The sequence below is a fragment of the Hoplias malabaricus genome, chromosome 11, assembly GCF_029633855.1.
Source record: "Hoplias malabaricus isolate fHopMal1 chromosome 11, fHopMal1.hap1, whole genome shotgun sequence".
Classification (NCBI taxonomy): domain Eukaryota; kingdom Metazoa; phylum Chordata; class Actinopteri; order Characiformes; family Erythrinidae; genus Hoplias; species Hoplias malabaricus.
In genome coordinates this window covers 12065558-12087930 of record NC_089810.1, presented here as the reverse complement: position 1 = coordinate 12087930, position 22373 = coordinate 12065558, and positions in this window count along the sequence as shown.

Sequence of the window (22373 nt, the reverse complement as noted above, 5' to 3'; positions counted from 1 at the left end):
ATTTAAACCAAGAATCCGTGGAGTGGCATATGTGGTGTATTTGATCAGATTTGCTAATAACAGAAATTGTCTAATGTAATGTTCTTATATTTCCCAAACACAAGTGCCCAGTCTAGACTAAAAGGGATTTCCAGTGGCAGTTCAATGTTGGTATTGCAATTTTGTCTGGGAAATTGGCCAAAGAAATCTTTAGCCTATATTAAGTCATGCAGGCTTTCTAATATCTGGAGAAAAACCTGATTACTTAACATAGTATTAAACGTAGAATCCTGGCACTATCCGTAATTTCCAGTTCAGCGTTGATTCCTGATTTTAATACTTTAATGCCTCAATGTATGTCAATGTCACAATGATCTTATCTCTGAGTGGGCGGAATGAGCGGCCACCTCACACAGGCCCGTTATCTCATGTCCGTTGTTCAAGAATCTATTTGATACAGGCTGTTTAGACTTCAGCTGGCATTTGGAATAACCGATTTCACGGCTGCACTCATTAAACAAATGTTTGTACAATGTTTTCCGTTGTTTGTAATGGTAATACTTTTCCGCTGTCTCTTGCATGTTTGCTCTTGCTTGATGGGTGTGACAGTGAGATCAAGAGCAGACGGTGACCTGTTTGACTTGTGCAAAAATGGAAAAGCCTTGATTGAACTCAAGGTGCTGAACTTAAATGGAAGACTTTAAAGAAAAAAAAAAAAAAAAGAAAAAAAAAATTGCCCACTTTTCTTGTAAGGGAAATATTCATTGTCTTATGTACATACTTATTTAGAGGTCTTTCATTGAATGTTTTGAAGACCCTTTACCGAGATGTTCTAGGTGACTGTTGTAGAGTCTAACATTAAAATAAACCCTAACGTACCATGAACAAAAACAATTTGCTGTTTTCCATTATGGCTGAGTGCAACTCTTATGTTGTGTCAGAGCAGCGGAAGAATATTGAATGCAAAGTCCCAGAGGGATTGCTTACCTAAAGTGTCAGATATGTGGTAACTTGATTTTCACGAACACCCTGAGCAGTTACAGTTGTCAGATGACGTGGGCGGGTGGGGGGGGCGGGGGAGGGCACTGTTAGCATGGGATGGTTTTGTTTTGCTTTTTGTTTTTGTTTTCTTTTTTCCCCTTTTTTCTTTCCCATTGTAAGTGTAATTTTGACCATGTACAGTACCGTTTGTAAACTTGCATCAAGTTTATGAATAAAGAATTTTAAGAAATGTTTGACGTTTTCTGCTAGTGTAGTTAATGCACTGGGTGTATCAACTCAGATGTTTAGCCTTGACGTTGCTATCTTAGATAATGCCATGGGAACGGTGTGAATAAGTCATGTTTGGGTACGGTTTGTCCAGAAGGTGGCAGCAGTCCCTTATTGTACGTTTTCTCAGTAACTGGGTAACAGAATGGGCTAAACATCAGAAATGGTGAAAATAACATTTGACTACTGCTGGCTTAGTCAGTCTGGGATCCCTTTATCCCCCTCATGTCCATGGTCTTATTAAGCACAATTAATTAACTATACCCTGTGTCTTTTTATTTTTTATTCTTTTTTTTGGTCTGTCTGTGGTTTGATCATGACATGCCCCAGAAGGCACAAAAATAAAATCATACAAGTGATGTACTTCCCACCCACTTCTTTCAAACCCACCTATAGATGAGTAGTGTTCAGCCATCGCAGGGACCTTCCCTGACACCATGTTTAGCTTGTAAGTGGAAAAACATGAGCTAGAGTTTCTTATTCGCATTGACTTTGATCAGAGCACTTCTTTCAGCCCGTTCTCTTGACTGTTGTTTGTATGTAGCTGAAGCTTGTCTGTTTTTCTTCGCTGTTACAAACTCGAGTGGGTTTTTAGCACTTTATCTCTGTTTACTTTAATGCAGCTAGTAGTCTCCCAAATTTAGATTAGGTTCCTACCAAAAATAATTAGAAACAGCAAAAATAAGTCAAAATTACTGACCTATAAAGCAATATTCTTGTATCTTGTTTATAATTTTCAATGTTTTTTCTGCATCTTACTCCATAAATATTTTTTTTTTTACTCCTTAAATATTTTGTGGAGGCAGATATTTGCTTCTCATTCACAATTTTCATAATTGAATATGTATTTCCACCTTATATGGGTCAGTTTATGAATTTGATTGGTGTAAGATAGCAGCTTACATTCCTGAGAGCTGAATATAGCACTAGCTATTGATGCACTTCGTGCATTTAAAACCCACTAACTAACCGCTGAGATTAACAAGCCTTTACTGTCTACATCTACCTTGAATACAATTTTCTCTTCTAGCGTAAGTGTCATTTTGGGAGACTTATTTTTGCTTCTTATTCACAAGTTTTCTATTCAAATATTTAGTTCCACCTTAAATGGACTTTAAAGTTTCAGACTTTTTGACATTGTTGGGCAGCAACTTGCTGAATAAGTCATTCCACAATAAATAGGCAGCTATGTGAAGCTAAGGATAATGTTAGGTTTGTCAAGCAATTCTTATTCCACACTTTATCTGTTTAAAACACAACCAAGTGTACATTGTCACTAAAACACCTCGCTACACTGAAACACTTTTGGTGGTTATTGGCCAGGTTGAATTCTCCATTTCATGTTAAGTAGGTGGATTGCTAGGCTTTTGAAATCTTGCTTGCTCCTTAATTTGTTTAAAACACCCACACCATGGAGAAACACACATTAAACTGCCTCAATTTCTTTAAAATCAACAAATTATGGTCACTTTTTCTTTGCTTATTTGTTTAGGAGATAATTAGCCTGGATCTGTGTTGCTGCTTCTAAGCTGCATCCATCTTTCAAACATTCATTCATTCATTCATTATCTGTAAGCGCTTATCCAGTTCAGGGTCGCGGTGGGTCCAGAGCCTACCTGGAATCATTGGGTGCAACGAGGGAACACACCCTGGAGGGGGCGCCAGTCCTTCACAGGGCAACACACACACTCACACATTCACTCACACCTACGGACACTTTTGAGTCGCCAATCCACCTACCAATGTGTTTTTGGACTGTGGGAGGAAACCGGAGCACCCGGAGGAAACCCACGCAGACACAGGGAGAACACACCACCTCCTCACAGACACTACCTGCTGCGCCACCGTGTCGCCCTCCAGTGAAAAACATACATCTCCACAATAGCAACTTTACAGGAGAAGGAAAAAAACCCTTATCTTATAATGGAACTCAATGCAAAAAGATTTTGAGTATATTTTGGAGCATTTTTATCGGCTCATTCATCATGAAATTTTTAACACGATGTGAATGAGCTCTGTGTTCAAATGTCATAGTAAACTAAAAATTGACCAAATGAAGATACATGATTTTCATCTGACAGCAAATGTGCCCATTCTGTAGTGGAGCCCTATTTGTGTTTAGAAGATCCTACACTCTGTCCAATCACATTATAGTCCAAACCCACTGGGTTGCCAGGTACACAAACATAGCATCCTGCAACCATGAAATGAACAAGAAAACAGAGATAGTGTTAGATTTTACTGGATCCCAAAAACCTGAGTGCCCTTCTAAAAATCTCAATGACCAGAGTAAAATCAGAGGAAATATTGGCCATGTGTTTGAAAAATATGGTGACGGTATGTCACTGTCTCTCAGCTCCAGGGTCCTGGGGTTGTGGGTTTGTGTCCTGTTCTTGGTGACAGTGAGGAGTTTGGTGTGTTCTCCCTGTGTCCACATGGGTTTCCTCTCATGGTCCAAAAACACATGTTGGTAGGTGAATTGGTGACTCAAAAGTGTCCATAGGTGAGTAAATGCGTGAGTGTGTGTCACACTGAAGGACTGGCGCCACTTCCAAGGTGTGTTTCTGCCTTGCGCCCAGTGATTCCAGGTGGGCTCCAGCCACACCGTGACCCTAAATTGGATAAGGGTTACAGATAATGAATGAATGAATGTTTTTCATTGGACAGCAGCTATGTTCTGACTTCAGTTCCCAGAGACACCAGTGCATCAGCTTAGCCTGTTCCCTTAATTTCTGATGATACACCCTGGACATATTATGATTGAGTGCATTACATATTACAGATAGCTCCTTTTAATCTTGAAAGTCGTTAAAGAGCTGTTTGGTAGTTTAAAGTTAATAAAGAAGTGTGAGCCATACATGTCCATGTCATTATTTTTCACAGATGAGGTGCTATGCTTTGGAACATGTTCTGTTAAGGTTAAGCTTCCTATCATCTGTCCATATGACGTGTATTTTCTCACATCTATGCCTACATCTTAGTGTTCATCTGTTTAAAATAGTGTGCTGGACTAGTTTCTTCTCAAAGTACTATTTGTTCAGTGACTACAAGGTTATTACATAAGCCTTTCTTACAATGAAGCAGTTTCCACCTCTAAAGGTTTTGTTGTTTGTCTGATTGATGAATTCTGATGGTTAACTCTATCGCAGATGTCACATCTCAATGCCAGCTGTCAGCCAAAGGTGTACAAATTAGCATTTTTCTAATCCCATATGAGCTGGATCACCCAGTGTGTACATATACGAGAATAATGTTTATGTATTATTATTTGTTGACAAGGTCTGAATTGACAAAAAGGCTTTATTTACAGTCAAACCCCTGTCCTCTTGGTCCTTCTGATTGTCCAACCATGTTGTCTGTGTTGAGTCTACAGTGTTGAGTCTGTTGCAGACATGGTGGACCGACAAAACATAGGCAGTACTCGGTCCTTCCGCAGATGAAGCCCATTCGCCGGAGACAATGAAACTACATTTGAGATCATAAAACATTGATCGCTCTAATCACATTTCTGGGTTCAGATCTTGTAAGCCAGGCAGACAGACATGGTGTACTGTCGCTCCAGGGGTAGACCCATGAGTCTGAGGTAGAGTTTTCCAGAGCCTCTCAACAAGGGATGCTTTAAGAGGTGAATTGCTCATTATTGAGATCATTCCTGTCTATGGTTGTGTTGTGCTGCCGGCTGCCATTATTGACCTCTAGGCAGGGACTGCACAGACCCCTCATTAACTGCCCAAGGCTGATCTTCCAGTTCCAGGCCTGTCTGGGGTTTACATGACAGACATGGACAGCCCAGATATGACATGAGAGGAAAGGAAAGCAGGACTGCAGTTGATCTTTGTTGAGGTCAGATCAGTCTTTGAGCAAAGCTTATGGGTTCTGAGATTCAGAGTTGCCTTCACTTCAGACCTCGAAGTGCTGAGAACAATTATTTTTAAAAAATGATATCAGATTACCAGATACCACTTGTATTTTAAAGCATGGGTGGTTCTCCATGTATTTTGCCTGGTGCAGGGCCATTAGAATCCTGACTGAGTGAATTGAAATTGAATCATCATTAGCTCTAGATTAAAGCAGAGATCAAATATATTATTATTATTATTACTGTTGTTGTTTTTGTTTGGATGCTCACTGTACTCTGGAGCACACTTTGGCTAATATCCTAGGTACGAAAACGGAGTGTAGTGTGGGCCTTGTTTCCATGGTGGACGTGTTATGTGGCGCCTCCCAATTTCCAAAACTCAGTTTTTCGTCCACTTTGATTTCATAGTTATTCAGACATGGGGGAAATTATGGAACGACTGGGTCTAATCTTGTTCCCCAGCTGTTGTAATCCATTTAATAGCAGGAAAGTTCAAATAATATCTTGTAGTTTCTTCCAAGACTTCTGAAACTAAATCATTGCTCTTGTAGACTCATGTATGAGGTTAGCTGCAAAGACTGCGGTATCATGACATTGAGTACAGTGCAGAGTAATCAGGATGATACAGTCCCTGCCTACAGCTCTGTTCTATTGAATATCATCAAATTCAATTTTGGTCTGTGACACAGCCTAGGATGGGAGCCAGCAAATTGTCCATCCTGTGCTGTTAGTATTTTCTGCTGGTTCTAAGCAGCTGATATATTTCTCTCTTTGTGCTCTGTACTGTGTCTGGTCTCCTGCAGAGCAGCTGTCTTTGCTGATCTTAGGGACTAGATGCAGTTTCATTAAGAAACCTGTCAGCCGAGGGTTGTCCTGGGAGAACATATGCAGATGTTGAAGGAGCTTGATTGTGCCAGTAGACTGGGAGGAAAATATTTGAGCTTGCCAAGTAATTTCAATTCTTTTAACTTTGACTGCTGTAGAAGTATCAGATAAACCACAGTGAATAATTTTTTAACTTTAGAATAAAGGTGTCATTTTAAAGAAATCTCAACTGACACCAAATAAGGTCAATGACTCATTAGTCATTCATTATCTGTAAGCGCTTATCCAGTTCAGGGTCGCGGTGGGTCTAGAGCCTACCCGGAATCATTGGGCGCAAGGCGGGAATACACCCTGGAAGGGGCGCCAGTCCCTTCACAGGGCAACACACACACATTCACACCTACAAACACTTTTGAGTCGCCAATCCACCTACCAACATGTGTTTTTGGACTGTCGGAAGAAACCCATGCAGACACGGGGGGCACACCACACTCCTCACAGACAGTCACCCGGAGGAAACCCACGCAGACACAGGGACACCGTGCCACCTTATGATTTGTTATTTGACAATAAATTATATTTTTAAAATGTTGTTTTATTTTTCTGCTTAAAGGCAGCAACATAAAAAATTCACTTTTACTCAGTTCATTATCATATAAATTTGGGGATCACTTTAGAGTTGACCCTCCTCCTCTCAGAGACTTCCCAATCACACCCTTGGACCTGTCTGCATCTATCCAAATATCTCCAATCAAGGGCTCAAAGAGGATAAACGCAGCGATTCAAACATGAGTACAGAGAAGTAAGAGTTCAGATGGAGGAAAACAATACTGGCCACTGTCAGTGTTATGTTGTGGAAAAAGTGTAAATCCATCTATGTTCAATATGCAGAGTTCTACAGGGATAGAGAACATTGTTAAATATATAATTTGACAAAGTTGTTCCAAACCCCATATTCAAAAATAGTTGGGATGCTGAAAAATGTAAATAAAACACTTCAATGATGTGGAAGTCTTAAAATTGAAAATTATTCCAAGAAAATATTAAAAATATTTCAAGTAAGGTATAAAGTTTTTTTATTCCTTTATTTTTCACATAAATAGTTTCATACTTTGAAGCCAGTGACATGCTCCAGAAAAGTCAGACTTGATTATTTTGGACTATTTAGCTTATTTTTTCCAATCCACATTCTGTATGGATTACAGCAGCATGACTCATTAGTGAAAAAGGCTAAACCAGACCCATTTAAAATATTTGATGCAATAAGAAAAATGAAAACCACTAATTATTGGAAAACGCAACTGAAATCCTATAACAAGCAAAAATGGGAAAACATTTCACTTAAAACTATGAACTGGTTAAAAGAAGAGGTGATGCAGTGGTAAAATGAGGATATTTTTCAAGAAGCAAGTACTGTTTTCAGTTAAATATAGGGTTTAAATGATATGCATAACATTGCAATCGGTTTTATTTACATTTTGCACAGGATCACGATTTTTCTTTGCTGTTGGCACAAAACCTTTTTCCATTTTATACTATTTTTCCTTTTTTGTGATGATTTGAAAACATTGCTTAGAAAAACCTCCTCTTCCATTAAGTCCCATAGAAAGAGGAAGAAGAAAGAAACACCTTTATTGATCTCCTTAGGGATATTACTTCTCTGCATTTGACCCATTCACACACACTAGGGGCAGTGAACACACACACAACCCGAGCAGGGGGCTGCCAACAACCTCGGCGCCCGGGGAGCAGTTTGAGGGTTAGGTGCCTTTCTCAAGGGCACTTCAGCCGTGAAAGAATTTCTTGCCGGTCCCTGGAATTGACCTCGTGACCCTCCGGCCTCAAGCTTGCTTCTCTAACCTCAAGGCCACGGCTGCAAGGGCCCAAAGACTTTAAGAGTGATATTTCATTCCTCTATAAAATTACAAATTTGCAAAGCCAATGTTATTTATTTATTTATTTATTTATTAAATGACAGCAACGAATTACAGTGTTGTACCTTCAAGGGCAGTACTCTGTTTGTTTCATTGTTATTTTTCTTGACAGAGTGAGTGGGATCAAATGTTGTTCGTTCATGTCATTGCTCAAATTTTTTTTATTTTTTTTTTATTTACAAAGGTGTTATTGTGTTATTGCTTTCTCTTACATGTTTCCTAACAGAGAGTTAACTGCTAGTTGAAGTCTCTCTCTCTCTCTCTCTTTCTCTCTCTCTCTCTCTCTCTCTCTTTCTCTCTCTCTCTCTCTCTCTCTCTCTCTCTCTCTCTCTCTCAACAGGAATCTCATTTCACTGCTTTACAAATAAGCAAATCAGCATTTCCCCAGCCATGTAATTGCAGGAAGCAGCATTTAGAGAATGACCTTCACAGACATTTCAGCATGTTGCTTTTTCATAAATTTCCTTTAAACATATTCACGGCTCGCCACCCCGAGCCCAGCGGTGTCATGGGCAGGAGATGGGATGCATATATTACTGTAAAAGGCCAGGCTGGCAATTCAATTTTTCAGGCTCCCAGTCAGTGTAAATATTAATGGGGCATCCATCTGTATTTCAATGCTTGTTTAAAACGCAGAGAAGTTTCAAGGGGATCTCTTCACTAAAAAGGCTCATCAGAAGAGGTCTGTGTTTGCTGTAGTGTTCGGAATGGCATACAATCAACTGTAGCACACAGTGATAAGGACATGAATTAAACAGTGGTTTAACAGGCGACGTCTGGCTTTCCTTTGTCTGGTTTTTGCTCCTGGTCATTTACATTACATTTGCAGCATTTGGCAGATGTTACTGTCCAGAGCAACATATATTATCAGTCATGTTACAGATGGCCATTACAGCGTTAGAACTCTTGGCCAATGATTCTTACTGTTGTAGGATGGAGCTAGGAATCAAAGCCTAGTCTGCGTTGAGGTAGACAGCAGTGCTTCCCAAAACACCACCATCCCACGTCACTACGTCTAGGTAGCCTTGTTATTTAGTCGATGAGTATCATTAGCATAGCAAATCCTGTTTTTTTCTGTGTGATTCTGATCATGTTATAGTAGACCAAAAAATGAATTTGGACAGCTTTCAGAAGAATACTACTCCCAGACCTTCCGTCCAAAACGAGTCCCATTGGTAATCATGTTAATGACTCCCATTTTCTCTCTCTCTCTCTCTCTCTCTCTCTCTCTCTCTCTCTCTCCCCCTACCCCCCACATCCACCTTAACCCCTCCTTTATACTGAGTTGGGAAATCAAATAGAGTTAATGGACGGAAGTGATGTGTTACCATCTTAATCAAATATTGATACTTGCTGGTATGACCATACATAAAAAGAATTCTGATAAAAAGGAAGTGGGTTTGATGGCAGGGTCTCAGTTGTCAGCAAGGTTAGTCATAGACACACACACACACACATACACACACACACACACCATTATTGTGACTCAGGAGACCTGGCAGAAGATCACATTTTCATTTTTACAGCCCCCCACTACACACAATACATCTCTAGTTTCAGCACAAATGGCCAGGTATCTGAGCAGAATACCACAGGATTACAAGCAAAGTCACACAAACACACACACACACAAAGAGAGATATCAGAGGAAGGAAGGAGGCAGACAGAGAAAGCAGAGTGGGGCATGTGGGAGGTATGATAGAACAGATATGATTTTAGATGACGTACTGAAAAGGTTTTTTCCAAAATGCATTCCATTGCATGGTACTCAATCATTAAATTATGCACAATCTGTGTAATACTCCTTTCCCCTACATTGTAATTCTGCTTAAATGCTGGGGACAAATATTTACATTTGTACACCCAGTTTTGAGCAAGGGTGAGTGCATATTAGCTAATTCTCCACGCTTGTCACTGATCGGTGGCACCCAGGCTCTGGGTTTTGAGGGGTTTATACAGTGGACATTGAAGTATTTTATTTGTATTTTCACCCAATCATTAATTGTTTCCAAATTTGCTTCTTTAGTTTTTAGCTAAAGTCTCCCTGTCAGACATGATACCAACAAACACTGAGAGAGAGGACCAGCACGGTTGGCCAAGGTTGGCAATGGTATTGTCAAATTGGCTTTGCATTGCCAATAACGCAACTACACTGGACACTCCAACACGCTGACTGGGCTGACTGGCACCATGCCATGTTATAAAGAAGGGGCAATACCACGACCCAACGCATAGTATGCTCTCTTAGAACTGTTAGCTTTAGATAGCTGAGACATAACTGATGAAAGGGTCCACACTTACAGCACTGGGCCAAAGGGAGGCCTGAATGAAGTGTTTTAAACTAGGCACCAGGCAGTTGTTTTGTCAAAATATACTGTACTTCGGCTTCATAAAGAAGCTATGATAAGAAATATTTTATCGCATTATGTTTAGACAGAGTACACTTTTTTAAACAGGCTCTATAAAGATTAATGAAAAATCCCACCCTGCCCATGTAATCCCCAACTGAACCTGGGGGCTGTAGTAGATGCTGCAGTACTGTAGTAGAATATTAGCATCATCTATACACATTCCAGCAACAGATCAGGGTTCAATACAATTTGAATACGATTTTAAAACAGCAATTTAAAATTACTTTATCTGGAAGTAAAGCATTTCATGCATAATACACTGGTATATACAGGGGTTAGACAGTGAAACTGAAACACCTGTCATTGTAGTGTGGGAGGTTTCATGGCTAAATTGGAGCAGCCTGGTGGCCAACCTTCATTAATTGCACATTGCACCAGTAAGACCGTGTGCATCCAATGGTTCAAACATTGTGTCCTGAAGGCGGTGAAAGATTGGTTTGATGAACATTTTTCATCTTTTGTAAGTTGCTTTGGATAAAAGCGTCTGCCAAATGCATAAATGTAAATGTAAATGTAAACATGAAAGTGAAGTTGAACATCTCCCATGGCCTGCACAGTCACCAGATCTAAATATTATTGAGCCACTTTGGGGTGTTTTGGAGGAGCGAGTCAGGAAACGTTTTCCTCCACCAGCATCACGTAGAGACCTGGCCACTATCCTACAAGAAGAATGGCTTAAAATCCCTCTGACCACTGTGCAGGACTTGTGTAGGTCATTCCCAAGATGAATTGACGCTGTATTGGCCGCAAAAGGAGGCCCTACACCATACTAATAAATTATTGTGGTCTAAAACCAGGTGTTTCAGTTTCATTGTCCAACCCCTGTAATATCTCCTGTGTAATGTGGAAACTGTTGCATTACAGGAAATGTTGAATAAAAAGCAGCACCAACAAAATCCTAATGCCGCATTAAATACATAACAGTTATACATAAGATACTATGTCCAACAAGCGTCATTTTTGTTTTGTTTGTTGCTGAAATAACGGTTAGATCAGTTATATTCCAGGTTATAAATGTAGATTATTGACTGCTCTTACACTCCAACTCTGGAAAGCTCCAAAAAGCAGCAAGATTTTGTCAACGATTGCAAAGTATGATTCATTGTACACCGTTTCTCTCTCTCTCTCTCTCTCTCTCTCTCTCTCTCTCTCTCTCTCTCTCTTTCATATATGACTCAACTACAGCTCTTTCCAGCAGTGCCATCAGCTCCTTCTCTTCATCATGAGAAAGCATTAACACATTAACAATAAATAATGAGCAAATCCATTACAGTCTCTGCATATAGATAGCCTACTTAGCGCACCAGCACTCGTTTACCATAACCTGCAGGGATTTTTGGGTAATTACAGTCCCGGGCAAATGTAGTGAGATGAGGGGGCAGTGCCCTGACAAGTCCAGTGTCCAAATGCATGTTCAACCTCACTCATTCATTCTCTTACGTGCTTTCGCTTATATATGCAGAGAAGGAGCCAGAATTATGTTCTTGTATCACTGAACAGAAGCACTATAGAACAGTGTAAACTCACAATTGTGTGAATGTATCTTTATTGTAATGACATCATTACTCAGGTAGTAATAAAATTAGCTAAGCAGAAAACAACTTTAAAATGAAGGTTAAGTCCTGAGCTCTCTGTAGAAGCATGGTTCTTTTATTGGGTGGTAAATGCCATTGCTTTGATTTACTGTAAATTCTACTGAGAACTTCTTATGTTGCAATAATTAACATTACAAAGTAGGAGGCTCTGATTGGCCCAGCTCCGCTTCCTAACACTCGACACATTGCTGGCCAGTGTGCAGCATCTGTTAGCTAAAATAACAGAACTGGGCAGACAGTTTTATCATCCAGGTGTGTTGAGTTGTCTAGTGATACTTTGCTGGCAGAAGTGTGAGTAGAACTGGTGACTTGCTTCACATGGTTCCTAATCCTTCATCATCCTTGACACTTGACAATGAGTACTAGCATCCAAAATGTGTAGAGTTCCAATTATTAAAAATTTGGAGAAAAAAAAGACTATTCAATATTTTCGGCATCCCCAAATCTGAGAACTGCTATGCTGTAGAAAATATGAAGTTCTCATAATAAAAACAAGAAAAATATGTTTGTATTCTTTTATACGGTGTAAAAAAAACTACATAAATAAACACCCCAAAGCCCTTAAACCTTCAGAGTGAGAAATTCAAGTCACAGCAATTACACCAAGGGAAATCAAATTCAATACAAAATATTAGGAATTTAGTGTGAATTACTAAACAGATGAGTAATAAAAATGTTATTGGAGGGTAATTAAAAAAATACTCAATGATGGACCTAATAGGTTAACAGCCAAGGACTACGTAAGAAATGTTTACACTCGCATGCACTATGAGCAGTGAACACTGCAGCTTCAGCCAGAAATAAAGAGCTGACTTCTTCAAGTAAATCTGCCAACAAAGCTGTCCCTAATGGAAATATAATTAGGTTGGAGAGGCCATTTGTCACTTCTGCAGACAACAGAAATAACTGATGAGCTCAGGTAAAGTTATGTTAAGAAGAAACTACTAGGAAAATTACATCACAGATCTTAAAGTCTCATTCCAATCAAAAGTTTTGTAACTCTATTTGACATAATATGAATATGGTTAGGAAGTCAATTGTGACATTAGTTTGAACTGAAAATGTTCTTGTTTTCCTATAATCCGTCAACGCTCGTATGTGAATTGTTGTCCACCTGTTCTCTGAATGATCCTGAGCCAAAAACTTGAAAAATGTACAATGAAATATCAAGAAAATATGCCTTATCAAATTTATTCTAGACTTTTGCTTACATGGGACTCTTGACCAAGATTTAATTGTGAACAATTTTCCGTAGTGAAAAATATGACCAACATTCATTCATTTTCTGTAACCACTTTTCCAGTTCAGGGTCACGGTGGGTCCGGTGTCAACGCGGAATCACTGGGCACAAGGTGGGAACACACCGTGGAGGGGACACCAGTCCTTCGCAGGGCAACACACACACTCACACACCCACACCTATGGACACTTATTGTGAGTCGCCAATCCACCTACCAATGTGTGTTTCTGGACCATGGACAGACACCCACACGGACACAGGGAGAACACACAAAACTCCTCACAGACAGTTACCTGGAGCAGGGCTCGAAACCACAACCACTACTTGCTGCGCCACCATGCCGCCTATGATCTACATGTTTTATTTAAAATGTTAATTTAAGATAATTGATGTTAAACTACATTCTTAAAAATGATGGTTCTTCAAGGTGTCTTTAGTAAAGAACACTTTAAGATCCCTTTCCATGATTAATGCATGTTACAATAAAAGAACCATTTTTGGTGCTATACAGAACCCTTTTCTAAAAGGTGCTAAATAGGACCATCCTTTGACTGTGCAAAAACCTTTAGTCATATAAGGTTCTTCGAGTGTTCAGGGTTCTATATAAATCCATTTTCTTTAATATAGAACCCTGAAGAGCCATAATCTTTAAGTGTGTATTAAATTGATATCACTTTATACCAATCCTGACAATGCTTTACTTTCATCTGTGCTAAATCTGGCTGCTGACCATGAATGTGATATAGTTACAATTTCAGGCTTTAGGGATTTACTGTGTGAGAGAAAACATCTGAACACATAATTGTTGGTTTGTACTGTTAATTGTATGTGATTAATACATATTTCTATTATTGCACATACTCAGTAGAGAATTTATGGCTGGTATGATACTTGCATACACCCATCACTCATTATACTAACAGAAAGATGTCTCTTCATGAATGCCACTGCAATTTTTATGATGAGGCAGGACCTTGCCAGCCCTTGGCTTTGAGTCTTCCTGGAAGCTGAGATTCACTCTTGAGGTTGATCTCGTGCCAGTCGCTGTTAGGGACCTGATCTCAGTAAACCAGCACTCAGCTAATTATCCCAATCACTGCGAGCTGCTTGTAAAATCTAAGATAAATTAAACACTATGGACATTTATTGTCTATCCATCAGGGGCCCTGTCTTTTCGGCCTAAAGTAGGTTCAGATCTATTACATCCATCTGCAGCTGTAACAGCAGAACAGTGACACTGGAAAATTCACCTCTGAGGCTACACATATAGAATGGTAGGTTTTTTTAAATACATAAAAGACTGTTGTTGGTACCTGGCTTCAGAAAGGGTTGGTTATGAAAGACAAAGAGAATACACAATAAAATTCTGTTTTGTAATACACTTTATGGTTTTGGCAACTGCAAAAATACATGTGTGCAATGGTTAGTTAATTTGACTTTAATAGAATCATGATGGTTTTACTCTTCAAGTACAAACTCCATTTCCAAAAATGTTGGGACACTGCAAAATATAAAAGTAAACAAAAATGCAATGATGTGCAAATATACATCCTTTTTTAAAAATATATCTGCCCACTTTGAATTTGGTGCCTGCAACATGTTCCAAAAAGTTTGGGATGTGGGCATGTTTTCCAGTGTGTTGCATCACCTAGCAACAACTGGGAACCGAAGAGGCCAGTTTCTGTAGTTTGAAGTCAAATGTTTTTGCTTGTTTGTTTGGATTGGGTATCCATTACTTCATTGTGTTTTAGTGGATGACAAGTCTGGACTAGTGCTCAATGGCCATGTCTTACTGAAGTTAGCATAGCCTCCCCCAAAAATGATTTTGTAATCACCCCGAATAATTGGGGAGGTGTGGGGGGAGGTGTATGTATGCTATGCATGTTATATGTCATAGGTTTGTCATAGGTCATATCCTGGTAAATATGACCAAGCTAGCACTCAATTTTTTTAGTACATTAGATGCTGGATAGAAGGCCTAAAGTTTCAGTCAAGATCTGTCTTCTAAGGCTCATCATGAAGAGACGAATCAGTCGACAACAACCACAGACAGTTGAGTAGACAGAATGGGCAGTGTCCACTTGAAAAACGTTAACAATTAGCATTTTAGTCATAATAATAATAATAATTTAAATAATAACAATAATAATCCAATGCTTTCATTAATACGCATTTTTCTTACTGTATTTATAATACAGTGAACCTATAATATATAATGCAGAATAAGAATGAAATATAATGCTTGCTGGTGTTTTTGCATAAGCTAACGTGACTTTAGCACACCTTTCTCTAACTGAAGTGCTTTTTGTGGCCTGGTAAGAGATTGCCCTCTCATTCCTAACACACATTTTTAGAACCCACTCCTGCACCCACTCACTGGCTGTTAATCTGAGGTGTTTGCATGGTGGGACACGTGTTAGTTCTGAGTGTTGAGGCTGATAAATGCATGCTCTTCACTGGCATGGCCCTGTGAAAGCAAGGTCCTTTAAAACCTCCTGCTGTCAAGAGCATCTCTTTGACATCTGCCTGTTGTCGTGGAAACTGTTGTCAGATGCTTATATTAATGTTAAAGATGCCTGGATATTACAACACGGAGAGATGATAAATTAAGCCTCATCGAGCCTATAGGGCGCAGACATATAATGTGATTTCTACCAGTGGATCATGGCTTTTTTTTTGACTCATGTATTAGTCAGGTATATAGTTATATAGTGAATGCTTATAAGAACATTTAATGACAAAGCAAATATTCTAGACAAGTACATTGCATGATACAATTAAGGATTTAACACCATGTCATCACATCAGCAAGAGAAAAATATTGGCGACTCTGTAAATATCAGTAATGAAAGTGAATGTACACAATGTTTGCAGTGACTTTGACAGAAAAGTCAATAAGAACAGTGACTAAAGTGATATCTGTATTTTCAGTAGGAATCAGCAAGTAACAATGGAAACACACATTTAATGAATATGATTCTCAGGCATAATTATGATAAATATGAGAAATAGGAGTGCAACTGTTCCTCAGGTCAATGCGGAACGTGATCAGAATGTCATCATGAACAGTCCATCCACAAAGACACAGAAAGGAATGTCATGATAGTTTCAGTAAACAGCCCTTATTCAAAAGAATAAAAATAACATTTTAACACTAGAATACCCTTTGAAGTCATTTGATCTGGTCTACAGTGATGTGGAAAAATGGGATCTGGTCAAATTCACCAAATTCTTGGTGGATTTTACAACAAATTTTACAACTAATTATACTTTGTTTGTTCTTCCTTTAGTTTAGTCTCCAATTCATATCACCTGCTGTCATTAGCACAGAGACTGCACTGTTGCTGAAGCGTCAAAGAGGACCTCTCTCTTAGCCAAAGCCGAAGCTTTATACACAACTTACAGTGAATCTCCCTGTTTTGCGATATGTCAGCTGTTGAAAATACAGGATTAAGTTTGCAGCCATATGACCTACTGAAGGAATCCTGTAGCATATTGTACTTAAATATAGTTTAGCTCTGACCATTATTGGGGTTTCCATTTAAAAATGTGCTAATTTTATACCAATATTTTGCAAAAGAAATGTACTATTATAATGCAACGTAATCAGTATCACCAGTTACATTAGTCATCACCAGTTCTACTCATCAGCAATTACACACAATGCCACCAAGGGAGGCACAGTGGTGCAGCAGGTTGTGTCGCAGTGTTGCAGGTTTGACTCCTGCTCTGTGAGGAGTTTGGTGTGTTCTCCCTGTGTCCACGTGGGTTTCCTCCGGGTTTCCTCCCACAGTCCAAAAACACACGTTGGTAGGTGGATTGGCGACTCAAATGTATCCGTAAGTGCGAGTGTGTGAATGTGTGTGTGAGTGTGTTTGTTGCCCTCTGAAGGACTGGCGCCCCCTCCAGGGTGTATTCCCACCTTGCGCCTTCGCGGTCGGTCCAGGTAGGCTCTGGACCCACCGCGACCCTGAACTGGATAAGCGCTTACAGATAATGGATGGACAATGCCACCAAACTTGGGACAGTGAAGTAAGTAAATAGACTTCTGTGTTACGGGAGAGGGGCTATCATACCCCACCCAGAGTGAAGCCTCCCGGCCAAGAATCACTTTGAATTGAACAAGCAATCTCCTGATGCATAGCTTAAGATCAATATACTAAACCACTCAAATATTATTTTTGTAAATGCTTTTTTGTTAAAATGCTTTTCTGTCTTCTGTACAGTGTCCTCTACAGTAAAATGTGTCAAAATCATTTCTGCATCAAACAATATTCTACACATGCAGAAGAGAAACAGTGGTGTATTTATTTGTCTAATAATCTAATAATGCTACCAACTTCAAAAAAGAATAATAAGAATACCAGTCCATGCATTGGTAAATACTCAGTTCTGAAGAACAAATAAACTTCACACACACACATACTTTGTATGCACTTTATAAATCTTGAATCAAGATTACACACCATTCAGATGAACTTGCTCAAGTCTACGCAGTGTGCACAGCAGGACTTTTCTCTTTCACTCACTCCATCTGTCCCAACCCCAGCTTCCATGTCCTTCTTATGAAGGAGGATCCTGTCTTCTGCCCAAGATATATCTGCTACAGAGAGAGAGAGATAGAGAGAGAAGGAGAGAGAGAGAGAGTGAGAAGAAAAGAAATTGCCTGCACTGCTGCCTCCTATGGAGAGATAGATAGCTCTTGTGCTTCTAGCTGATGAACTCTATTGTGGGGGGTCCAGGATGAGGGGTCTGTGCTTAATAGGGTTGCATCAGTAGTGGCGGCTGATGTTCTATCAGCTATCAGCTGAGGAGAAGGTCAAAAAAACCTTCCTGTGTGAGGTGAATGTAGTCACTGATGGATGATCTTAAGGCACCCAGACCTCATAGCTCTCCGGATGCCTCCTGGCAAGTCAGTGTGGAGGCATCATTCATATGGACGTGGAAATGAGCTGTCCTAATAGGAAATATGACATACGGGAAGAAAACACAGAAGACTACCATCATTTAACAGAGTACACACAAAAAGGAAAGGTTGTGTGTGACCCTTGGCCTAGCTCCAAGGCAGGCTTTCTCAGTCGAAAGGAATGAGGAAAAGTTACAAAACAAACAGATACCATCCAAAGTGAATATTTTAACAAGAAAGTTGCACATTGCCTTTGCACTTGATGTGACATGTTATTTGTCGTTATAGTTACTTCTTCTGCCTTTAAACTGGGGGAAGTATTTACCTTTTACTCTTCTTAACAATAAGAATGAAAATGCAGTGAATTGTCGGATGTTTTACAATATTCCACAACGGCTCTGTCATAACTCTGAGACGATGGAAATCAGGATGGAACAAGTAAAAGTTGGAATAAAGCTTCTGTTGTTGTTACTCTTTGCTCAGTACTGCAGAAACTGCACTATGTTACAATTGGAGGAAAACATGTTTCAGATATTTTACAACACTCTGTGTAATAGTTTTTTTCCCATGTAAAAAAGGATTGGATTTAAACCACCAGTTGGTATTCAGTTGGTTAGATTATTCAGCACAACAGCAGGTATCCAGAGGATGCCTTCACACACATGCACGCACACTAACCCTGGTCTGCTGATAAGATTTTATCATGGCATCATGTCCTGGAGTCTTATCTTGAAGTCTGTACACTGTTAGCCTTTAGCCTCAGGCACTCTACACCAATCTTTCACAGTCAACTACCTTAGATACTCACATAACTCCAGTTCTGTTTGTACCACCTGCCCCATGAAAACATGATGATATGTTATTAGTATATTACAAATTTCAAAAATAACAAGAAGGCAGTGGTGTACTAGAAAGCTTTCAAATATTTTTTGCAGAAATATATGCAACATCATGAATGATATGTTAAATTTACAGGGTATTCCTTATTGTGCATTAATACTTATTTATTTATACTGGTTAAAAATAATACATATATATATAAAGGAATTCTTGGTTCTGAATTCTGATTGACTGATCTGTGTAATATTCAGTGTAATTGCATGCTATTAATGTGCTATAAGTACTTGAATGATTCAAAGTTAATCTGAAACAAAGTTAGGAACACATTACCAATTCTTAATAGATTCAGATGATCCTTTTATTTTGTTTTATTTTATTTTGTTTTGTTAGAGTTGCTGGTCAACACCAATAAAACTCCAGTGAAACTATTCAAAGATTGCAGCAGTTAAACTTTGCTACTGCTGTGAGAATGTCTCTGGCAGAGAACTTGCTTCTTACAGCTGTACACCACTGCTGCAGACCTTGAGTTTTTAATAAAAAATAAAGAGTCACACAGCTCCAGGGGCCTGGAGGTTGTGAGTTCAAGTTCGCTCTGGGTGACTGTCTGTGAGGAGTTGGTGTGTTCTCCCAGTGTCTGCGTGGGTTTCCTCCGGGTGCTCCGGTTTCCTCCCACAGTCTAAAAACACATGTTGGTAGGTGAATTGGCGACTCAAAAGTGTCTGTAGGTGTGAGTGTTTGAGTGAATGTGTGAGTGTGGGCTGCGTTGTGAAGGACTGGCGCCCCCTCCAGGGTGTATTCCCGCCTTGTGCCCAATGATTCCAGGTAGGCTCTGGACCCACCACGACCCTTAACTGAATAAGCGCTTACAGATAATGAATGAATTAATGAATTTGTTGCTCTCCATTATCGCTGCACAAAATATTAGATTCACTTTTCTAAAGGCAAAGGTAATGGTAGCCCCTAGTACAGATAACTATAAAGCAAGCTGAGGGTAACACAGCAGAATGTGAAACTGTTCAGATATTTGCACTCTTACTCCCTGCATTGTGCCTTTTATCCTCCCTATTTTTTACTCCCTGCATTTCCTCACATCAAAGTAAAGCAGGATTCCCATCTCCTGGGCTGCTGTCCAGAGGCTGACTTCATTAAGACAGATTAGACACTCGACTCCAAATTCTGCTGCCCTGGTGCTTCATCACAACACATCAGATCACTTTCTCTTTTCCCTCCTCATAATGGAGCCACAAATAGCCACACACTCTTCTCAAACTGTAAAAAGGCATCTTAACAAGGGAGACTTTAATTGTAGTAATTATTCCTAGTCTTATTACAGGACTGACGTAATAATATTAAGATGGTTCAATATATAATTATCTTACTTTACTGGCAGGCCATTTTCAAGACTTTTATATGTTATCATTTATGATATTATATGTGTCAAAATTTAGACAATGGAATAAGAAAATATTGCTGGGGAAATTGTTTAAACAAGTAAAAGGGTCTGAAATAGATGGAATAATGTATTCTTTCTTACCACTACAATCTCATTCAGAGCACTATACCACACACAGGCTAGATTTAAAGAATATAAAGGATGGGATATGATGTCCTGCAGTGCATCATATGTTCTATACACATTCAGATTTTTTTTGTTTTGTTTTGTTTTTTTAGCATAGCCCCATGTTTACTTTGAATTTGTCTGTCCTGCTTTCTCTATTAAATGACAAACTCACATCTACTGGCTGAAAGGACCTCAATGAAAGGATTTATGTGCAAAACTACACATAATTATTTGGTTTCTGTACACATTTAATGTAAGATTTAGAATCATTGCCATCCTGACTTTCCTCACTGAAATCACTGAAATAGAGGAAACCAACACCAGCAGGATCCCACTTAAACCTGGTGGTTTGTGCAGACTGTCTTTTATTATGTCCATAAAACTCTTCACCTATGTACTATATGTTTATGCTAATGGCCGTGTCTACACCAGCAGACACAATGAGATTTACCAATAGACAAATTATCATGTCCTTTTCACACTTAACTTTAGAATATTAAAACTTTTTTTTTCAAATATGAACATTTCCTACATGGTGCAGTGTGAGCCCTAATTAATGAATAAAAAAACGAGAGCCCTTCTGGTAAACGCAGATTTGAACTTAGTCTAGTTATTCCACTCTAGGCCTAAAGCATTCTTCGTATGTAGTAGTATAGTGTCAGAGGTTGTCTGATTCCTTCATTATGAACACGACACTTTGTGTTCTGTGTCGTGTTGCATAAGCTGCTTTAACTGTGAAATGCCAGCAAATATTTGCTTCAGAACTCTCGAGAGCCCCTGTCATGTTCTGAGAACAGAAATATACTGTGTTCTGGTTGGAGCAGACATGTAGGGGCTGATATTACCAGTAGAAAAGAAAATGTACCACAGTACACATGTGAAAGAGGATTGATCCACACGCACCTTCTGTCTTGTTGTTTGGTGGAAAAATTTGCTTCAGCATTTTATGAGTCAGGCTTTAGGCGGTGGAGAGAAAAAATAACAGTGTTGAAAACAGATTTGCTGTCGGATAGAATTAAACGACAGCAGGCCTTTCAATTAGCTATATTTCACATGTCACTTTGCATCAGGACCAGAGGAGCCTGTGCATGTCTGTAGGGAAGCATTAATGTATGTGTGTGTGTGTGTGTGTGTGTGTGTGTGTGAGAGAGAGAGAGAGTGTGATTGCATGGTAAATAAATAACTGCACCAGGGCTGTCACCTTCACACCACACACACAGACCTACTATGGAGATACTGTCAATGCATCTGCCAGTGGCCTCCAAGGCATGAGCAGGGGGCAGAAACTTGCTCAGGCATCGAGATATAACTGGCATGTTTATGTTTGTGTGTGTTTGTGTGTTCCGTTAATTCACTCAGCTTCACTGACCATATACAGGAGGCCTTTGTATTTCTACAGTAACAGGCTGTAGTCCATATTTTGCTCTGCATACTTAATTTCTGTCCCCTTTCACCATGTTCTTCAATAGTTAGGACCACCACAGAGCAGATAGGATCTGGGTGGTGGATCGATTATCAGCACTGTAGTGACACTGATGTGGTGGTGATGTGTTAAACCTGGTCCACACTACAGGGTAATAATAATTTGCTCCTCCCGACAAGTGCAAGATGTTTCATATTATGGACTCCCCACACATTCGGGTGTGAAACGTGGCGTTAATGTCATGACAGTAAACAAATGGGAGCAGAGCTGGAGTTTTTTCACCGCCATCCACTTTCATCACCATTTCATCACCATCCACTCTGTTTGTTTACATATCGCCTGTGTCTGAAACGACCAGAATGCTGTCAATCGAGGCAGTACTCAGAGGAAGGAAGTTGCTGAATCATATCTGCATTTAACGCTTGTTTGAAATGCTGCCTGTTTAATGCCTCCAATGCTTTCAAAGTTGTAATTATTCTGGCGAAGAAGCATTAGTGTACAGGTGCTCTGACAATGTCTTGAAATATTCCT